Genomic DNA, 21,097 nt, shown 5'->3' with positions numbered 1-21,097 from the left:
GAAAGGTTTTGAGTATTCTTATTTATAAATATAGTATAGGCTGCAGCTAGAATTACAGACTTTTTGACTGTGGTAGTGGGGGTGAGAAGTTAGAGAATAATTCATGTAAGACTAAGGCCTGATCTACACACAGATCTTGTACCAGTATAATTGTTTTCAGCTAGAGGTATGTTGGGGTGGACATAGTTACACAAGTATAAAAGAGCCTTATACCAGCATAGTTCATTCTCAGTCACAAAGGAATAAGCTGTATTGGTATGCTAATCATACTTTTATGCTAATATAACTGTTTCTACACTGGGAGGGGTTTGTACTACTTTAACGATACCTGTACAATTAAGTGGTATAACTTGTGTGGTTTGACAAGGCCTAAGGACAACTTATTTTGTTAACATGAAGGAATCACCAATAAAAGCCATGGGTTTTACTGCTTTGAGCAAGTTTTCAGTTACGCTTGAGTGAAACACCAACAATTCACCATACAAAACCTTAACAGATAAACATTTTTTCCTGAACAGCAATTCAACAAGTTCTGACTATTAAAGTTACAAAAAGTCTAAAAAAAATTATTTTTCCAAAACAAAACAAATCTTTTTGCTGACCAATCTGATGAAATGATTTCATCAATTCTCCCTTTGCGTTAAATAAACCAACACCACACCCGTCATACTCTGGGATTTCCCCCCCCCCTCTTATTTAAATGCTAATTGCTTCTCATGAGGTTTCTATTCAATCATTCTTTTGCACAATTCACCATTGTACATTTTAATGATCCAGCCCTTTCACTGTATTACACATGTCCTGGAAAATTGTGAAGGTTTATGTGCCTCTTTTAAGCCCATGGTCCCTGATTCCCCACCCACTGAAATCAGTGGAAAAGCTCCCATGACTTGAGAGATGCGGGATCAGGCCCAAAATCCCTATAGAGTATTTCTATGAGTAGACGAACCAAACATCGCTCTCACATCTGTTTACATGTGTATACTCCAATTTGCGGTCAATGACTTACAAATTTTGTGCTAAAATGAGAAAAAAATAGTTCTTAATATGTTCTCAAATGTCACTCTTCCTTCTCCATTCCAGTTTACTGCCAGTACTTTTCTTGTAGGCAAATAGAAATTGCATCACTGAGTGACAGCAGAAATGGATAAAATATAATACATATCCCCCATAAGGTGACAATATGACATAACAAATGTATATTGACAGACAGACTAAGTTATAGTGGATTTTAATTGTATTCTTTCCCAGAAAAATATACATTTCTTACTAATTATGTAGCCAACATTCATTTAAATGTAGATCTAGAGAATACTGTATTTTACACTGTACAAAATATCCAATAGTTATTCAATGATTCCTTGTGTACAAAGCACAAGGACCCTAACATTTTGTTAAATAAATTAGAAAGGTTTAATGCAAGAGTTCCTTCAAAGAGGTATTAAAGATTGAAACAAAAATTAAAACGGAGCCTGTTTTTATTTGTTTAAAAGATCTTATGGATTTTTCAAAGATATTTTGCTTTTTTTTCCCCTTTCCAAAGTCAGCACTCAAGTAACTGAACAAAACACTATACATATACATGAGAGAAAAACAAAAATAAAAAAAAAAGTCAGCTTTACACTTTTAGGTTATAAGTAACAGCCAGCCAAAAATGTAAACATAAAAATGCACAGACTGACTGCATATTTTAAAAAGCTCAAACTACCCGACACCAGTTAAATTTGTTTCTTATGTTGTTTCCACTATGAAAAAAATATTCTGATGGAATTAAATGAAAACTGTTAAACCACCTTATCTGCACAGTTGATTAAAGAATATAAAAAAAAAAATAGGAAAGCCAGCAATCATTCTTGTTAGGTCCATCCTCAAGAAAAATTCAATTTTCAAGCAAATTTTTGACAGTATGTCTTTTGTTTCTCTCAAGTTACTTAAAGAAAAACCAATCCCTGATCTTAAATATTTTGACTAAAAAGGATAAAAGAATAGTACTCAACAGTATCAAATGCTTGGTATAACACAAGGCAGGGCTGAAACAGGCAAAATGCAGGTCTAGAAAATCAAGTTCAGTCACCCTGGATTGCGTTTTACAGTGTTATTAACAGTCTTGTGCCATCAAAACATGGAATGTGGCAGTGTTTGGGATATGATCCACAAAGCTGAAGTAAAAGCTCCTCCTGTCATCTAAAGCAGCAAAGATTTCTCAACACACTCTGGACAAATGCCGATGTCAATAATTAAATCTAGCTACAGAGAAAACAGGGTGACAGTTCAAAATAAAATCCTGAATAATAATACAAATTTAAGAGGGATTTTAGATTTTAAGAAAAAACTAGCAGAAAATCTGAAATGAAATGGGGACTAAAAAAAGTGGTGTTATAGTGTGTAGCTATACTGCTAGTACTTTAGGGGATAGTGCTCTCTTATTTTTTAATCTGTAATGCAAACCTAACCTGAGAAGCTATACAGCATGACTGTAGGGAACTCAACAGTTTGCATAACAAAAACCATCACATAATATTTACTCAAAAGGAGACACCACAACATGCTATGGTATTGAGAACACTGGCCTTGCAAGCTTCTTCCCCTTAGATCTCTCACCATTTCAACTATATGAGTGGGAGCACTAGGGTAGGTTGCCTATTTTCTCCACTGTCATCTAACCCTGTTCAGAACAGGTCTAGACTCAGTGGTAAAGTCAGTGACAAATAGTCTAAAATAGTCCTACCATAAGTAGAACTGCACCAGCAGGTTGTAAATGACAGGTGATTTTAAGAACAATCCCCATGAAAACAAGCTCTGTAGTCAGATCCTCTAAGTTAAATCCCTCCTAGACTCACTTCTTCCAAACCACTGATAAACAGACAAAAAACCTTAAAGTCCCAATCCCACAAATTTTTATGATCAATGGGGCCTACTCAACATGGGAAAATTAAGTATGTGCATAAGTATTTGTGGGATTGGGACATAAAAATACATTCACCTAGTGCATCTTGTCTTATACTTATCCCTTTAGTTGTAACCTTCCCATAACAAAGACTACCATTATATCCGAGTTCTATCCAACACCAAGAATACCATCAGTGCTTAAAAAAAAACAACAGATACGCACTGAGTTTGCCACCAACAGTGGAGAGAACACATTTCAGGTGCTATTACTTGTCTTGCAAGTAAAAAAACCAATCAAATCTTTTTGTGATAGCCAGTCCCTTTACTTTCTCAAAGGCAAATAAGGACACAAGAGAAATTGAGCATCACTTACTGGACAGAGCACTTGACTAGGTGTCAGAAAACCCAACCTATTCCCTACTCTACCACTGATCTGCTGTGCAACCTTCAGCAAGTCACTTCACCTCTCTATACCTCAGCTTCACCTTTCTGAAATGAGGATAACAATATTTCAACTCCTTTGTAGAGAGCTTTGAGATCTATGGATGAAAGGCGCTATACAAAATTATTAACTATATTCAGTGATTCATAAACCCACTCATCTCCATTGTGAAACTTTATCACAGGAGATATAAACAGGCAGGTAGTAATAGCATGAGATATTTAAAGAGAATCAAGTACAAAAGTAGGATTTGCCTTACCTACCAAAAGCCCCCCAGTATTAGTCTCAAGCTTATTCACAATTAAACAATATTAAAACATAGAAGAATTAAGGAGGAAGACATCCATATTATCTAGGATATTTGGATTAAAGGGACACTACCATTTTTAAAAAGTCAGACTTCATCTAATTTAAACTACAATTTCTCTGTATTTTTTATTTACTGTGTACATCTGACAGCACTTGGGGCTGGATCCAGATCAATGCAAATCCTTTCACGGACATCAAAGGGCTTTGGATCAAGTCACAGTCAGTTTAAATTAAAACAACAAGGAGTCCGGTGGCACCTTAAAGACTGACAGATTTATTTGGGTATAAGCTTTTGTGGGTAAAAAACCCACTTCTTCAGATGTTTTTTACCCATGAAAGCTTATGCCCAAATAAATCTGCTAGTCTTTAAGGAGCCACCGAACTCCTCGTTGTTTTTGTAGATACAGGCTAACACGGCTACCCCGATACTTGACAATCAGTTTAACTGTTTTCCCTCTATACATAGTCAGTTTCCCATTTGTTTGTTGGGGGTCTCTCTCTCAACTGTGAAGGAAAAAGAAAATCTGAAAACTGGAAAACTTGATTGTGAAACCACAAGAATTATCAGGGAGAGAAGGGGAAAATGTAATTCCTGAAACTACTTTTAGGTTAGTTTTTAAAAACTGACTAGAATGCAAGTTGACAGTGTCCCTTTAAAATGAAAATATATATATATATATATTTGTGAACTAATCTAGGAGTTTTCTTCAGAGGAGTTTTATATTCATCCTTTCACTGCAATATTAAAATTGCTATTTAGTGAGCATTATAATACATGTAGCCTTTTTAAATGTAGATTTTTAGTTTTCCTGAATGTAATCACTTTCAGTGAGTCAAAATCAGGCAGGGACTTTAATGTTAAGTTTAAAAGCAGTGTATGAACTCAAGTGAGTCCTCAATCCATATCACTCAGCCAAACATCAGAGTTAATTATTAAGCTCTTGCAGGGTGGAATATTTTCTGGAGGTCAAGCTAGAGGGTTTCTTGGGTAACTTTTGTCATAAATTTTTCCCAGATGACTAAGGAATTGTGTGCTGCACTGCCACATTCAGAGCAAGTAATCTGAGATCTCCTAACAGAGTACAATATCAACAGAGGATCCTGTGGCACCTTTAAGACTAACAGAAGTATTGGGAGCATAAGCTTTCGTGGGTAAGAACCTCACTTCTTCAGATGCAGAGAAGATGTCTCAAGGAGGACTAAATAATGTGATTTCATTAAGGAACATATACATTCAGGACAAATTCTGCCAAGAGGAGCATTTTTCTTCCTTTCAATAGGCACAGAAGCATAGTTTAGATCCCTAAAGACTTCAACTCACCAGAAATCTGTTTTAAGGACCGAAATTCGGGTAACAAAAACAGAGGAGAACTAACATCCTGCAACCTGCTGACTTCTATAGCCGTGAGAAACTCGCCAATGTCACAACCAACGAAATCCAGCGTGGGAGGGGGGGTCCCCCCGCCCCCCCAGTTTCTATCTGGCCGTGTGGGTCCTTGCACAACACCCCCGGCGGTCACATCCTGGTGCCTGCGCTTCCCCCAGACGTGTTCAGCCTGCCCGAGAATCCCCCCGCCCCAGCGTGTAAAACGCGAAAACTTAGATTGGCTGGTGCAGATGGCACCGCTGTCGGCAGATTTCAGGTAACTTTCCCCAGCGAGGAGGGGAGTTCGTGACAGCATCCGCCGCAGCCGATGCTGCGGTTTCACGGCCTGCCAGCCCCAGACCCCCCCTTGCCAGCTGCGTATCAGCCGTTCCCCGTCCCCAAAACAGCGCGTCTCGGCCTGACACCGTCCGCGGGCACCTCGGGGGGAGCGGGGCGGCGAATCGTTACGGAGCCAGGGGCCTGTCAAACCCCATTTCCCTCCCCCCCCCCTCCTCTTCCTCCTGGACGCGCCGGAGCCGGGCTCTGCGGTGTAAACAGCCTCGTACGCACCTTGCCAGACAACAGCTGGGCTCCGCGTCGCCTTTCCGGCTCCACCATGCTGCTCACAACGGCCTCAGCAGCCGGGCTCCATCCTGCCGCCGCCGCGCTCAGCCCCTGCGGCAGGGCGGGGGCTCTGGCCGGCCAGCGGTGCTCCCCGCGGCGCGTGCGGGCCGGATCGCCCTCCCTCACCCCCGGGGGGGGGGGGTGGTCCCAGTCCCGGCCAGGAAAAGGGACGGGCGGCTGGGCTGGGCGGAGGCGCCTCCGCCCCTCGCCGGAGAGTCCCTGGTGGCTCGGCCACCTCGACCCGGCGGCGGCCGCTTCTCCTCACCGGCCGGGTGGCGACCTCCAAGCGCGGCTCTCAAAGAGCGGGGGGCGTCGGCACCCGCCTCGAGGACGGCAGGAGCCGCCGCCGGGACATGCTGGCGGGAAAATTACCCACTTGTTGCCCTCGCGCGGCGCTGCTGCGGCCAGTCGCCCCGCGCCGCCCGTGTGCCCCCGTCGCGCGGCTCTGCCTCGCGCGCGCAGCCCCCTCCTCCAGCCTGCCACTGAGGCAGGCGGCGCGAGAGCGAACGACTGGGGAGAGAGGACTCCGGACCCGGCAATCTGGCCTCGCGCTGGGGGAGGGAAGGGGGGGGGAAAGGCGTCGGCGCCGCGGCCCTCTAAGCCCCGCCTTTCAGCCTTCCTAGCCAATGAAAAGATTCCATCAATGGGGAGGGGCTTGCGGAGGCTCCTGAAGTCGGGGATGGGGGGGGGAAGGGGGGGGATGAAGGGAACTTTGGGGAGGGGGAGGAAAGTTCGCTCCATCAATATCTCCATCACGTTGTCGCCGTCACCGTGCAACGGGCTTCTCCCCACCCAGGGCCCGCCCAGCAACACTCTAGGACCCCGTGCTGCTGCTGACTCTTGCAAGTTTATTGCAAGTCTTGTGCTCGTTCTTGTTTTTCTTAAAGCCCCAGCTGCTGGGAGGAAGCGACTCTCACCTCTTCCCCCCTCCCCCTCCCCAAGTTGCTAGCCCTCCCAGTTGCAGAGTAAAGCTTGAACACACCGACCGAGTGCCCCCTAAAGGCTCAGGCACCAGATAAAAATAAATAAATAGAGATGTCCTATCGCCTAGAACTGGAAGGGACCTTGAAAGGTCACTGAGTCCAGCCCCCTGCCTTCACTAGCAGGACCAAGTACTGATTTTGCCCCAGATCCCTAAGTGGCCCCCTCAAGGCTTGAACTCACAACCCTGGGTTTCAAGTATCAGAGGGGTAGCCGTGTTAGTCTGAATCTGTAAAAAGCAACAGAGGGTCCTGTGGCACCTTTAAGACTAACAGAAGTCTTGGAGCATAATCTTTCGTGAGTGAATGCCCACTTCATCAGACGCAAGACCCTGGGTTTAGCAGGCCAATGCTCAAACCACTGAGCTATCCCTCCCCCCAATCCAACATTTGTTATGTACTAATAATCTCCTGGGTTTTAACTGAATCTTGTGATTTTGGGGATCTGATGCCTGATTTTTGATCACCTGGGATTGGCAATACAGAAGACCCAACCTATGTCTGATGTCACAGCACGATGGGATTGCCACACGCAGGGCCTTATCTCTCTGACCCTGTTCCACAGCCCAATAATATCTCCACATGTGGGGCCCAGCATCACAGCAGTATCCTCCCCATCCTCACGCTCCTGTCACCACATCACAGCATTGGAGTTTCCACATGGGGCCCTCCTGCATCTACCCAGTATCCCTGTGTGCCTGACTCTGCAATACATCCAATGGGATCCCCACACCACACATCAGCCCCTCCTCAGACCAGTCTCAGGACCCTGACTGTACCTGCCTAGTCTCGGGCTACTGTTGCACTTCTCAGACCTGCCTCCAGAATCTCATGACCTTCCCTGTGGTAGCTACAGGAATACAATAGGGGGCTGGGGGAAGGCAGAGAGATGGATACTGTTCAGGCAGACAGAAATGAAGACAATTCTTGATCTCTAGACATCCCTCGTTCCTCAGAATCCCATGAAGTAGGTGAAAATTTATGAGTTTCTTGGACATAAAATAAATTTCTTTCATATCCATTTCTTCTGTTATGCAGCTAACAGCCATCCTATGGACAGATAACTGATACGGAGCGATCTGAATTGCTTGGTAAACTGGGCTCAAGCAAATAATATGTTTTAATACAGCTAAATGTAAATGTATATTCTGGGAAGCTGTGACTGAAAAAGATATAGCAGTCATGGCGGAAAATCAGCTGAACATGAGTTCCCAGTTAATGCTTTGACCAAAAGGGCTAATGCGATCATTGGATGCATAAATAGGGAAAGGTCAAGTAGGGGTAAAGAGGGGTAAATTTTACCACTGTATTTGGTACTGATGCAACTTCTGCTGGAATACTGCATCCAGTTCTTGTGTCCACAATTCAAGAAGGATGTTGATAGATGGAGAGGGTTCAGAAAAGAGCCATGAGAATGACAAAAGGATTAGAAAATATGCCTTAAAGTGATTGAGCTCCTGGAGTCTATCTATTTAGTCTAACAAAGAGAATGTTAAGGGATGACTTGATCACAGTCTATAAGTACCTACATGGAGAACATATATTTGATCATGGTCTAGAAGACAAAGGAGCCCCGGGCCCTTTTAAATCGTGGCCCCAGGGCAGCTACTTCTTTTGCCCTCCCCACCACCATTGGCGGCTGATGAGGGGGAAAAAAGGGCAGAGCTTTAATATTGCTGTCCCTTTCGCACCCCCCATCAATGGCCCTGCCGGGCCATCGCTGCCCCTTTTGCGCCCCCCCCCCCATTGGGGGCCTGCTGGTAGGGACCCGGCAGGGCCGCTGATCGAGGGTGCGAAAGGGGCAGCACTTTAAGCAGAGTTCTTAAAGCGCTGCCGCGGCAATGCCTTAAAGTCAGCGGTACAGGCTGGTACTGGTGGCTACCTTTTGCTGGTATGCCGTACACCCTTACTTTCACTCCTGGATATGATATGATAGAAAATCATGGCTGGTGTGGAGAAAGTAAATAAGGAAATATTATTTATTCCTGCTCATAACACAAGAACTGGGGTCACCCAATGAAATTAATGGGCCACAGGTTTAAAACAAACAAAAGGAAGTATTTCTTCACACAATCTGTGGAACTCTTTGCCAAAGGATGTTGTGAAGGCCAAGACTATAACAAGGTTAAAAAAAGAACTAGATAAGTTCGTGGAGGATAGGTCCATCAATGGCTACTAGCCAGGATGGGAAGGGATGATGTCCTGAGCCTCTGTTTGCCAGAAGCTGGGAATGGGCGACAGGGGATGGATCACTTGATGATTACCTGTTCTGTTCATTTCCTCTGAAGCACCTGGCATTGGCCATTGTCAGAAGACAGGATACTGGGCTAGATGGACCTTTGGTCTGACCCAGTGTGACCATTCTTATGTTCTTATGTAGTCATGCTGAAATGCTACAGCACTGGAAATTTTGCAATATTTTGGACGGGAAAATATTATTGTCTATATTATATGAAATGTAGATATAACAATAACAATCAAATATTCATGCAATTCTTTTTTTTTTTTAAAGGGAGTAATCCTTGTTGTCTTCCTGGCCTGCATCTCTCTAAAGACAAAGACTGCGTCGATTGTTTCCCTGTGTACGTACCTCCCCATTATTTATAGTAGCTCCTGTCATCTCACTCCTTATTGAATATATTCCAGTTATTTCCATGACTAACTTCTGTATTGAAAGTGAGGGGATTTCTGTCATCTCCATAGGACACTCCTCCATATAAGGATGCGGGAGGCTGCAATTGGCTCCATTTCATGCAAATTAGGTATGGTCTTCAGGCTCCCATATACTGATTGTGCACCACTGAAATCCATGGGACTTTTGCTGTTGATTTCAATGGGAGTAGGAGTGGGTCCACAGTAAGTTACCATTGACACCTTCAATTGGGCAATATTTGAGAGTTCCAGATTTTGGAGACTTGCCATCATGAAAATCCTGTATGACTCACTAGTGTATTGAGAGAGACAAGGTGGATGAGGTAAAATCCATGGGCGGTGGGTGAAGCTTCCCCTGGGGGAAGCTAGCTCCCTGTCCCGCCGCCTATTCCGCCCGCAGCCTCACCCACAATCTGCCCCTGCTTCTCCCCAGGGCCTGCCGCCGCTCGGCCCCCGCACCTCTGTGTTCCTCCTCTTCTCCCCCCATCCACGAGGCCCCCATCGACTTGCCATGTCCCTCCTCTGCTCCACCCCCTCCCCTGTGACCTCACCACTCATTGCGTCCCTCCTCATTCCCCCGCAAAACTCACCTGCCCGCTGCGTCCCTTCTCTCTTCTACCCCTCCCCGTGATACCCCCGCCCACCCGCCGCATCCCTCCTCAGCCCTCTCCCCTGATACCCCGCTGCTCACTGTATCCCTCCTCTCCTCCACCCCCTCTCCGCGATACCCCCCACCCACCATTTGCCGCATCCCTCCTCACCCCTCTCTGCCGCTCACTGCATCCCTCCTCTCCTCGCCCTCGCCCCCACAAGACCCCCTGCCACTCGCTGCATCCCTCCTCACTGCCTGCCCCTACGAGACCTCCTGCCACTCTCCACGTCCCTCCTCAACCCCCACGAGACCCCCCAGCCACTAGCCGTGTCCTTCCTCACCCCCTCCCTCGTGAGAACTCGCCGCATCCTTCCTCGCCTCCACCCCCTCCCCACGAGACCCACCATGTCCCTCCTCTCCTCCCCCTTCCACCTGAGGCCCCCCCACCTGCCACGTCCCTCCTCACGCCCTACCTCATGAGACCCCTCTACCTGCCTCCTCCCTCTTCTCCTCCACCCCTTGCCCCTTGAAGTCCCCCCGCCTGACACTTGCTGCATTCCCTCCTCTCCTCCAACCCCTCCCCACGAGTCCCCCCCACCTGCTGCTCGCCACATCCCTCCTCACCCCCAACCCCTGTGAAACCCCCTTCACCCAAGCGGGGGACGGGTGAGGAGGGATGCAGGGAGCAGTGGGGACCTCCGGAGAGGGTGGGTGGCGTGGAAGAGGAGAGGAGGGACTCACCAGGCAGTGGCTGCAGTGGAGGCTTTGGGGAAGGGGCAGAGTAGGGAAGGGCACACAGGCCAGGCCACCACGGTCCAGGCGTCCAGTGGCGGGTCGGCGACGGCTGCACCAGGGGAGGTTTAGCCTCCCCTGGCCTATTATACCCACTGCCCATGATAAAATCTTTTACTGGACCAATTTCTGTTGGTGAAGAGACAAGCTTTTGGGCTTCTCAGAGCTCTTCTTCAGATCTGAGTAAGGTACTCAGAGTGTCACAGCTAAATACAAGGTGGAACAGATTGTTAAGCACAAAAATAAGCAAATCACTGGTGTACTGTAATTTTTCTCTTATTTCCCGTGCTGATGAGACTACAAACACTGATCAATGGACCATATAAAAAAGTGAGAAATCTTTCAGATTGAAGCTGCTGACCTTAATAAAATACAAAAATGTCCATGAGTAGCAAAGGCTGGCAAGGCCTCACTCCTCATTCTAATGCTCTCACAGGCATGACATGGCAAGACCAATTTCAGCATATATACACACACGCATATATATTAGTTGTTTCATATTGGTCAGCTGCAGATATATTTAGTGCTTTCAAGAAGTGTCAATGTGGCAGCTGGTTTGCTTACATAGGGAGGGAAGGGAACACAGAGGTTTTTTTGGGGGGTATCATTTTATTTTAATGTTGCATTCTTGATCCAGCCTACACCAAAAGCCCCCCCCCTTTTTTTAATGCAAGCAACTTTCTCATAGTCACTAGGCACAATCATTTTTAAAATGCATTCACATTTTCCAAGAAACATACATGCTCCAGTGATCTACAAAAATAGCAAGTACACACTTGTTCACCCTCCATTGTGTGTCATGTTCGGTTACCAGAAGTTCCTTAAATCAAGGCACTAAGAAAAGAATCAGTATTGAAGTACATGACTATAAGTATGATTAATTAAGAACACACTGCATGAGGATCCACAATGCACTTATAACTCCCCAAATCCTGTTCCATTAGGTTGCTCTCCATCTTAAAACTTGCAATGGATTCTCTGGGGTCATTCGCTTTGGTTGCTCCAAAATTCTGGCCAGGAATCTAGACGGCGTGTCCTCAGGCTATTACGTATTGCAGCCCTATTGAAATATTTCTGTATGTTTTTTAGTCATTGTGCACATTTGAGTAAAGTTTTCCTGATTTCTGCTTCTTAATGATAGTTCCAAATGGGAGTAAAAAGTTTAGGCTCTGCAGAGGTATCTCTCTGGCCAAATGAGTGTCATTGACCTTTACATTCAAAAGGAAGCTCCAAACGGAGCTGAAATCAAGTGTGAGGGTTTGCTGTGCTGCAGGTTTCATTTTTATCTTTTTGAGTTAAGTTAGAAAAATTGGGAAGGAAAAAAAACAGACCTAAATAAAACTGTTCCTACCCAACATTGGTTCCCAGTAGTTTGGAGTCTCTCTATAAAGCAACGAAAACCTGCATGCAAGGCCATGAATGTAGAGCTGGGGCAGGAGGTTGGAGTGCAGGAGGGAGTGCGGGGTGTAGGAATGGCCTCAGGGTAAGGGGTTGGGGCGCAGGAGGGGTGCAGCAGGGGGCTCAGGGCAAGGCTTGGGGTGCAGGAGGGGGCTCCGGGCAGGGGATTGGGGTTCAGGAGGGGTGTGGCAGGGCACTCAAGGCAGGGGGTTAGGGGGCTCAAGGCAGGGGGTTGCGGTGTAGGAGGGGATGCAGAGTGCGGCAGGGGGTTGTGGTGCTGGCTCCGGCCCGGCACCGCTTACCTTGAGCGGTTCTGGGGTGGCAGCGGCGCACAGCAGGGCTCAGGTAGGATCCCAGCCTGCCTGCCCTGGCCCCGCGCCACTCCCAGAAGTGGCTGGCACCACGTACCTGAGGCCCCTGGGGGACGGGGGGGCAGAGGACTGTGTGTACTGCCCTTGCCTGTGCGGGTAACTCCCCCAAAGCTCCCATTGGCCACGGTTTCCTGTTCCCAGCCAATGGGAGCTGCAGGGGACAGTGCCTGCAGGCGAGGGCAGTGCACGGAGCCCTCAGCCCCTGCCTCCCCCCCCGCTGCCTCTCTCAGGGGCCAAAGGGACACGGTGCCGGCCGCTTCCGGGAACGGCGCAGGGCCCGCAGCGCCACAGGGGTGGCAATCCCGTGGGCCAGATCCAAAGCCCTGATGGGCTGGATCCAGCCCACGGGCCATAGTTTGCCCACTCCTGCACTAGGGTTAGGAGAAATTTCTCCTATAAGCCTTGTCTAGACCACTGTTTTTCAAACTGGGGTCCCCAAGGGTACTCCAGGCGGTCTGTGGGACCTGCTGATCAACTCCTCCCCTTCCTTTATCTCACAGAGGCTAGTGAAGCCAAACCGGGAGATTTTAGGTGCTAAAAGTCCGGCAGCGCAGAGGGGCTAAGGCAGGCTCCCTGCCGGCCCTGGCCCCGTGCCACTCCCAGAAGCATCCGGCACGATCTGTGTCCCCTGGACGGGGCAGGGTGTCTCAGTGCGCTGCCCCTGTCCCGAGCGCCGACTCCGCAGCTCCCATTGGCTGGGGAACTGCAGCCAATGGGAGCTGCGGGGGTGATGCCTGGAGGCAGGGGCAGTGTGCAGAGGCCCCCTGACCTCCCTGCCTAGGAGCCACTGCCAGAAGGATGTGCCGGTTGCTTTCAGGAGCTGCCCGAAGTAAACGTCAGCTGGCCCCCTCCCACACTCCTTGCCCCCTCCCGCACCCCAATCCCTGCCTCAGCCCCCTCCCACACCCTAACCCCCTGTCCCAGCCCAGAGCCCGTACCCCACACCCAAACTCCCTCCCAAAGCATACACCCCTCACCCTCTCCTGCACCCAAACTTCCTCCCAGAGCCTGCACCCCCCCCTGCACCCCACCCCCCTGCCCCAGCCTGGTAAAAGTGAGCGAGGGTGGGGGAGAGTGAGTGATGGAGGGAGGGGAGATGGAGTGAGCAGGGGCAGGGCCTCGGAGAAGGGGCAGTGAAGGGGTGTGGCCTCTGGGAAGGGGCAGGGAAGGCGGCGGGGCACAGGCTGAGTGGGGGGTTTGGGGGTCCCTGAAAATTTTTAAATAAAAATGGGGATCCTCAGGTTACTAAAATTTGAGAATCGCTGGTCTAGACTATCGTTTAAAGGGTGATGTTACTGCATTAGCTAACATATGCTAACAAACACATGTTAAAAATCTAATGTAGACAAAGCACATGCCTTTAACACATGCTTAACTAGTCACATTAAAGCCTAAGGGGAGCCTAGACTTTTAACTCAATCAGTTTAGCACGTGTTAAAGGCGGCTAGACTAGCCTTTTAAAAACATTAGCTAACACATGCCATTATTACACCTTTAATTCTACTCTAGACAAAACCTATGTTACAAGTGGTCACAAATCCTTCCTCTCATTTGTAAGGGTTCACAGCAGTCTTTACCCCTCCCAAGACCCATGTCTGAAGACACTTCACAACTGCTGCTTTTTTCCAGGAGGTCTTCCAGTGGCACAACACCCAAGTCCTCCTTTTCACCAGATCCCATTCCAGGAGTGGGGTAGGCCTTTTATAGCCTCCTTCCCCTTTCCCAGCAGGCCTTGCAGTGTACAGTAGTAGTTCTCAAAGCCGGTCTGCCGCTTGTTCAGGGAAAGCCCCTGGCAGGCTGGGCCAGTTTGTTTACCTGCCGCGTCCATAGGTTCTGCCGATCACGGCTCCCACTGGCCATGGTTCGTCGCTCCAGGCCAATGTGGGCTGCGGGAAGCGGCAGCCAGGGGGTCCCTTGGCCCGTGCTTCTGGGAGCCGCGATCAGCCAAACCTGCGGACGTGGCCGGTAAACAAACTGGCCTGGCCCGCCAGGGGCTTTCCCTGAACAAGCGGCAGACAGGCTTTGAGAACCACTGGTCTACAGTCACACACTCTAGAAGGAAACATGGCACAGATAAGAGCTGGACCTCAATCCCTCTTAAATGCCCAATCATCCCATGACATGACCATATACATTTATTAATGAAAACCTATTGCTAAAAGCATCTATCAACTCTGCTTGGAGTCTTTTTGCTTTAAATACGTAAGATTATTTCTGTCAGCAGGACTGGAAGACACATATTTCTGTGTTTAATTCTTAGTGCTGGGCAACATTATAAAAACTTAAATGGATAGAAGTATTTAAAATAAACCCAGTCTTGCCAACTCTCGCAATTCTATTGTGAGTCTTACAATATTTGATGTTTTACTTAAAGCCCCAGTTTCTGAAAGACAAGAGAATATGTGAGAATCTCACTTTTCATTTTATTAAAACAAAGTAAGTTTCTAGCCCTCAGAACTGGAGAGAAAAGCTTGAAAATGTGATTTAAATGCACCATCAGGGGCCAAAACCCAAAAGGCAAATAAAAAGAACCCAGCTTTTTTTTTTTTTTTTTAATTTCACAATTTTTAAAGCTGTGTCATAATTTCGCAGGGCTTGACTGATCTATGAAAAGTTGGGGGTGGCAATACTCTAAACCACTAAATATACCTGAATTTTTGAGTATCAAGTGACATGTAATTCAGGACCCACCTGGGTTTGCAGAGTCCCGTACAAAAGAAGATATAAGGGGCCCCATCCTGTCAGAATTCAAACTACCTTTTTGCGGGAGAAGGGTGGTCTCGTTATGGGGGCCTGGTGAAAAGCACATGTTGACAACAGAGCCCTCCAAAACTTAGTGCTAAGCTAGAACTCGTCTCCACTTCGTATCAGCAGGAAGGAGTCGGCATTTCGCTTTCCAGGTTTGTAGCGTCTGTGTGGGTCTGTCTACACAGCTATTAAACAGCTACAGCTGGCCCAGGTCAGCTGACAGGCTGTGGAGCTGTAAAATTGCTGTGTAGACCTTTGGGCTCAGGGTCCCAGAGCCTGGGCTCCAGCCCAAGCCCAGCTATCCACACAACAGTTTTACAGCCCGACAGCCCAAGCCAGCTGACCCTGACCAGCTGTGGGTGTTTAACTGCTGTGGAGACATACCCTCTGTGGCCATGGGTGGGCCATGCTCAATCTCTACAAGCGACTGCATAGCACTTTGGTTACTACTCTTGTCTATGACACATACATAATGATCTTTTCTTTTTCTCCGATGTTGAGAGACAACAATATAACATTTTAAATTATATTAGTCAAAAATATCACCTTTTAATCACCATCATAATGCAAATTAGCATGTTCATATTTATAGCCCCTGTAATTGCACTGCAAAGACTTGGTATACTATTAACAGGGTGGTTATAGTATAGCTAACTTCTCAGGGTATCAATACCATGTAATTTAATGCCACAATATACAGCAATCTCCCTGCCAGAGTTATTCTCCCAACCCATAGATCATTTTGTAAGCACAACTGCCAAAAGAACAGGCGTTTAAAGGGATTAAAACTCTGATCTTTGTTAAAGGTGAAGATTGGCTGTCTGAGCAAAGCAGAACTAGTATTGGATGTTTGGATTGACTGTATTATAGGGAATGATGGATTACCGCATGGGTCCACCTGCCCATGCCCAGGGCCAATTTGGGGGCCCCCGCAGGATCGCCAGAACTCTGGTCCTGCCTCCTGCTCCTCCTCTTCCCCCTGAGGCCCCACCCTCTGGCTAGGCTGGAAGCTGGACCCTGGCTGTGGTGGTGATCATAGTCTCCCCACCCCTCTGCACAGAACTGGCTGAGCCACTCACCCGAACCCCACTCTCCACCCCGCCCTGCACGGAGCCGCTCACCCGAGCCCTGCTCTCCGCCCTCCTCCCCCCTGCACAAAGCCCCTCTCTCCCCTCTTCCCCCGCCCAGAGCTGGCCTGAGCCATTTGCCCAAATCCCCCTCCTCCGCCGCACGGGGCTGGCCTGAGCACTGTTGCTCGCCTCCCCCCCCTCCCCAACCCATCCCCCGAGCCCCTTTTTGGCAAAACTGATAATCACTTGGCAAGAGTAAATGGGACAAATGCCCAGTTTTGCCAAAAAAAAAAAAAAGTCAGGATGTCCAGGGAAGGGCTTAAAAAGGGGACTTTCCCAGCCAAAATGGGACATAGGGTCACCTTAGTCTGTAGTAAGAGCTGCCCAAGAAGCCCTGAACCCTTGGTGGGGGGGGCCAAGGGGCCTGAGAGCAGCCCCCGGCCCATGTCCCTGCCACCTAGGGAGTGCTGTCCAGGCAGGTGGAGGGTCCAGGGCTCCCCACAGCAGCCCGGGCTCCCTGCACAGCTCTTACCATCACCTGGCTTCCAGCCAGACCAGAGGGCAGGACCTGGGGGAAGGGGAGGAGCAGGGGGCAAGGCCCTGTGGCGGGGAGTGGGGTAGGGGGTCCCAACTGTTCTTTGTGCTCAGGGCCCCAATAAATCTTAATCTGCCTCTGATTATAGATTTCAGTTTCCTGTTGCTGGAAGTGGCCAGTCTGATGACTAATGGTCCCATGATCATTATGATCATAAGCCCGTATGAGCCATATATTTCTGATTTTAATATAATTTGAATGACCCACATTACAGGCCCCTCGCTGTCTATTTTAGGGGTTTCTATATCTCTCATCACTGTAATATCTCATGCAGATTACTCAGTTCTAATAGTCTCTCTCAGAATTTTAGCTAGGTTTTTATACTGCACTCATCACCATGGTATTTAAGCGCCTTAAGATATGGGGTTACATTGTGGCATTTAGCCACAGCCTGCCATAAGGGACAATATGGGACTGCCCCACCCCAGAGGGCGCAACAGGAGATATTCTGCTTCTGGGAGAATACTTCCCAAAGCTCCCCAGTTGCACTGGAGAGACAGCACTTCCAACCCCCCACCCCTTTAAAAGAATACAGCATACTATCTCATGCACACAGAGGCTCTGTCTACTCCACACCCCTTTCAGGGCTGTTGACAGCCTCTGTGCTTCCCAAATGCAGGGCTGACAATTCTTGTTGCCCTTCATACAGGCTATGCAAGAGTTCCAGACATTCGTGCAGCATCCACGTTTTTGGATGGTGAGATGGAAAAATGATGCTAAAGAGTAGATTTTGTGATGGATCAGAAGGATTTGTGGGAATTTGATCCTAAACTCCCACAAGTCACCAAGAGGAGTGATGGCATCCCGCAATACATAGCAGCAGTCCCACAATACACTGCAAAAATTTCCCACAAGGCAATGCTCCAGATGGTAGTGCAGAGGACACAGGGATGCCTACCTACAGCGCCATTTGTCTTCTGTCGATGCAACCTGATGCTGTGAGGACACTCTGCAACAGCAAAGACAGCCGTATGTGAACGCAGTGTGTCAAAGAAGCCATGTCATTAGCTGTATGCCAGCAAAACTTTTGCCAGTAAAAATTTCTAATTACTTTCTAGTTTCTAGGCCTTACTTTACTTGTAGCTACTATTACATGATGTAGCTACAAACTCTCAGCCCAAATATCTCACACTGGCACACATGTATACAACTCCTGTATTTTAGTCATGACTGTATATTACTATCCCATAATGGGAAAATATCTGGACACGTGGAAGCATTGTATGTCAGGGACAGAACCAGATGCTTCAGACACATTGCAAGAAAAATGAAGTTAGTTTCAATAACCTTAATGTTATGAATATAAAGAATAATCCTCTGTCCATTAAAATATACACACTTCTAAAATACTATTGGAAGCAAGGACAATTTCAATAAAGCACAGAAATACAGTACAGTGATATTAGGTATTGAGCTGAAAATCTGTGTAGAAACATAAAGTTGCAGAAACCTTGCTGGAAACACGTTAATTGAAAATCATAAATAACTTCAAATAAAACAGTCATTAGGCACATCAAAAGACTAGAATGGGCAAAGTAATTGGAATTTATAAGCTTACATAATTAATTTTTCTTTGTAGGGAGAACAAACATTCCAATGTCCCAGCTCTGTCAGGGCCTTTGACAATTAGACTCCTTTTTATAAATATATTATGTAAGTTTATAAATTTCAATTAGAGCTTGTCCTAGTCTCTTGCAGTCTAAGGATGTTTTCATTTTGGGTTATTCAGGCAGTGGATGGAACCATTTTCCTTGGTGCATCTATAAGGTGATTTCAATGAAAATTCCTTTAACAAAATAAAAAAAAATTGGATTATAGTTTGACTACTAAGATTCAGGAAAAGAAACATGAATTTGCTTTTACATTGCAGAGTTCAATAGAATATGTCTATACGATAGATTCTATATGTAACAGAGTTACCCTATCCAAGGGGGGCCTTCGGAATATATGAATAACTGTACTACTATGAGTTCAAGGTTATGCTGTATATCATTTACATTAATTTTTCCCTACTTTTGCAGTAAGGTCTCAGATTTGACCTACAGCCTCGGTATTACCAAGTATTTGAACCTGAATCTGCAAAACATAAGCATGTACTTAATGAGCTGGTTCATATCCTTAGCTGGTGTCAATGAGCATAGCTCCATTAACTTAAGTAGACCACTCGGATGCATAGGGTTAAGCATATGCAGGATCAGACAACAAACATGCAAATATGCAGTGATTTGGTAGATTTACCAGCATTTTATTAATTCATGAGGCTAAATCTCATTGGCAGAATTTGTCAGTTTCTAAAGTTTGATTTATTTATTTACCATGAGCATATCCATTCCTTAGAGGTGTTGTTCCAATAAAGTACACTGAAGAAGACCTATGATTTACTTATTCTGATTATGCCAGAGTTCTTAAATTAAGCTCTAAGCACATAGTATCAGTCAAATTCATTATTCAGTCACCCATGATATAATGTTAAAACTAAAACATGGTGTTCAGTATATTATTTTATTTGCCTATGCCCTGTTTTTTTTTCTGTGAAAGTTTACTTAATGAATATTTCATAAAGAAATTAGATTTTTCTGATATTCTTTGATTTATATTACTTATGGTAAAAACAAAAGTCTAATTTTTGACAAGTTGTGTAATAGCATGATAGTTGAATGTCCAACACTGGTAGGGTTAACAGACAGAAGCACAAACGTCAGGGAGAGGTTTGAACCCTGGTACAATGGGGCTACATTCTTCCTGCTTTAACTGAAAGGCAAATTTACAATCGTCTACCTCAACTGTAAAATTTCAGGCTGTAAACCATACTCCAAGGTACTGATCTTGCACCAAATGAAAGGGACTTTTGGCTTTGATTCCAATGGTAGCAGGAGGGGAGCCCAGGAGGGACCAAAATGTGGATTCCATCCCAAGCTGCCTTCAGCTTTCCATACCTGTTAATACCCCTTTGACTCAATATTCAATACTGCAGCAGGAGAAATGTTCTGCCACTGGTTCTCAGGACCCATGAGTGAGAGGAGGTGATAAGGAATAAGGGGTACAGAATGAACAAGGAGAAAGAGTGAGACAGTGGAGAGGGAAGATGGAAAAGAAATAAGTAAATGAAGGGATGGGACAAAATCAAAGGGGAAGGGAATGAGAGTCACTATGCGTGTAGGTTTTTAATGTGTGTTTGGTCAGCTATTCATTTCATACAAAGGACAAAATTAGAGAGATAATGCGGGACCTCTGTATGCATGTGTTTCATTTGTGTATGTGCCTGGATATACACAGGCACACTTACTAATCTCCCGGTGGAATTCAAACAACAGGAAATTATCAAGGCAAATAGTTTGACAGAATTCAAAGCAGTTTCATGAACATGAATACATTTGCACCTGCACCTGCACCTGCTACAATAGAGCAAAAAGATCTAAGGGAAGTCAATTAAGCTTTATGCTTCAGAGTGTAGGCTGATTGTCTGCAAGGGTTGAGAAGGAATTTTCCAACCCTTTGTTATAACACTGCAGAAATCAGTCAGGTGCTTTATCAGCTGCCTTCCTTTGCAGCATCAGGTATTGGCCACAGCTGGAGGCAGGACCCTGAACTTGGACCAATCGTCTGTTCTGGTATCGCAACTCCTACAGCATGTTCCTAAGCAAAGAAAGAGTCAGCTCCCGGGGGCAGTGCAATATGTCAGCGAGACAGAGAGAGGCAGCCCGGGACAGCTGCAGCTCAGAACTTCAATTTGTAATGACTGTCTGACCCACAAGCCAAAATGTTGGTGGTGTTTTGCTTTACTGAAGCCACACAGGGATCTCAAAGGCTTAGTAAGGTATCCCTTTCTCCAGTGAGAAGGCTGCACTCTTGAGCACTTGCCAGGCCTTTTGGAAGCTTCTAAACAGAACTAAAAGCTTATGCTGCAAATTTCAATTGCTCATTTTTGTTGTTTACAGAAATGTCTATTCTCAGTCCAAGAATCTCCAGAGTGCTGCCATTTTGAATCTCTGTATAATTCTGCACAAATGACTAATTTTCCTTGGGGTCCCATAATAATAATAATAAAAAAAGCATTTTGAGAATCTTAGGGCAATGGTCACAGCTAACAGATTCCTGACATTGGACATTTGAAAAATCTAAGTTATTTTTGAGAGTTGGAGGCTTTTGCTGGTGCTCCGACAAACCTGAATTTGATCCAGTACTTCCCCCCCCCCCCCTCCAAAAAAAAAAGTGAACTATTGTCCCCCCCTTCTAAGATAGCCAGCATCAGATTCTATTGCCTAACAT

The 21,097-nt window shown here is 46.4% G+C and overlaps 1 protein-coding gene and 1 long non-coding RNA gene across 4 annotated transcripts in view; one reads left to right on the top strand and one right to left on the bottom strand.

The window, feature by feature from the left end:
• B3GNT2 (UDP-GlcNAc:betaGal beta-1,3-N-acetylglucosaminyltransferase 2) overlaps positions 1-6,172 on the bottom strand; it is a 28,028-nt gene extending 21,856 nt beyond the window's left edge. Inside the window, exon 1 of one of the 2 annotated variants that reach the window (XM_054022880.1) lies at positions 5,577-6,172. The gene's annotated coding sequence lies outside the window, so the exon portion shown is untranslated. The remainder of the gene's footprint in view (positions 1-5,576) is intronic. The other variant, XM_054022882.1, reaches the window with a different exon arrangement.
• LOC128834274 (uncharacterized) lies at positions 4,682-20,814 on the top strand. Of its 2 annotated transcripts, none has more exons than XR_008444399.1 (3): positions 4,682-5,283; positions 9,123-9,192; positions 20,380-20,814. It is a non-coding gene; the product is annotated as an uncharacterized LOC128834274 (long non-coding RNA). The 2 variants fall into 2 exon arrangements; XR_008444398.1 differs by lacking the exon at positions 20,380-20,814 and adding an exon at positions 17,478-17,878.
• Positions 20,815-21,097: the final 283 nt, after the last annotated feature.

The sequence above is a fragment of the Malaclemys terrapin genome, chromosome 3, assembly GCF_027887155.1.
Source record: "Malaclemys terrapin pileata isolate rMalTer1 chromosome 3, rMalTer1.hap1, whole genome shotgun sequence".
In the NCBI taxonomy this organism is placed as follows: domain Eukaryota; kingdom Metazoa; phylum Chordata; order Testudines; family Emydidae; genus Malaclemys; species Malaclemys terrapin.
Note: the sequence above shows the minus strand (reverse complement) of the source record. Positions and strands in the feature narration are given on the sequence as shown.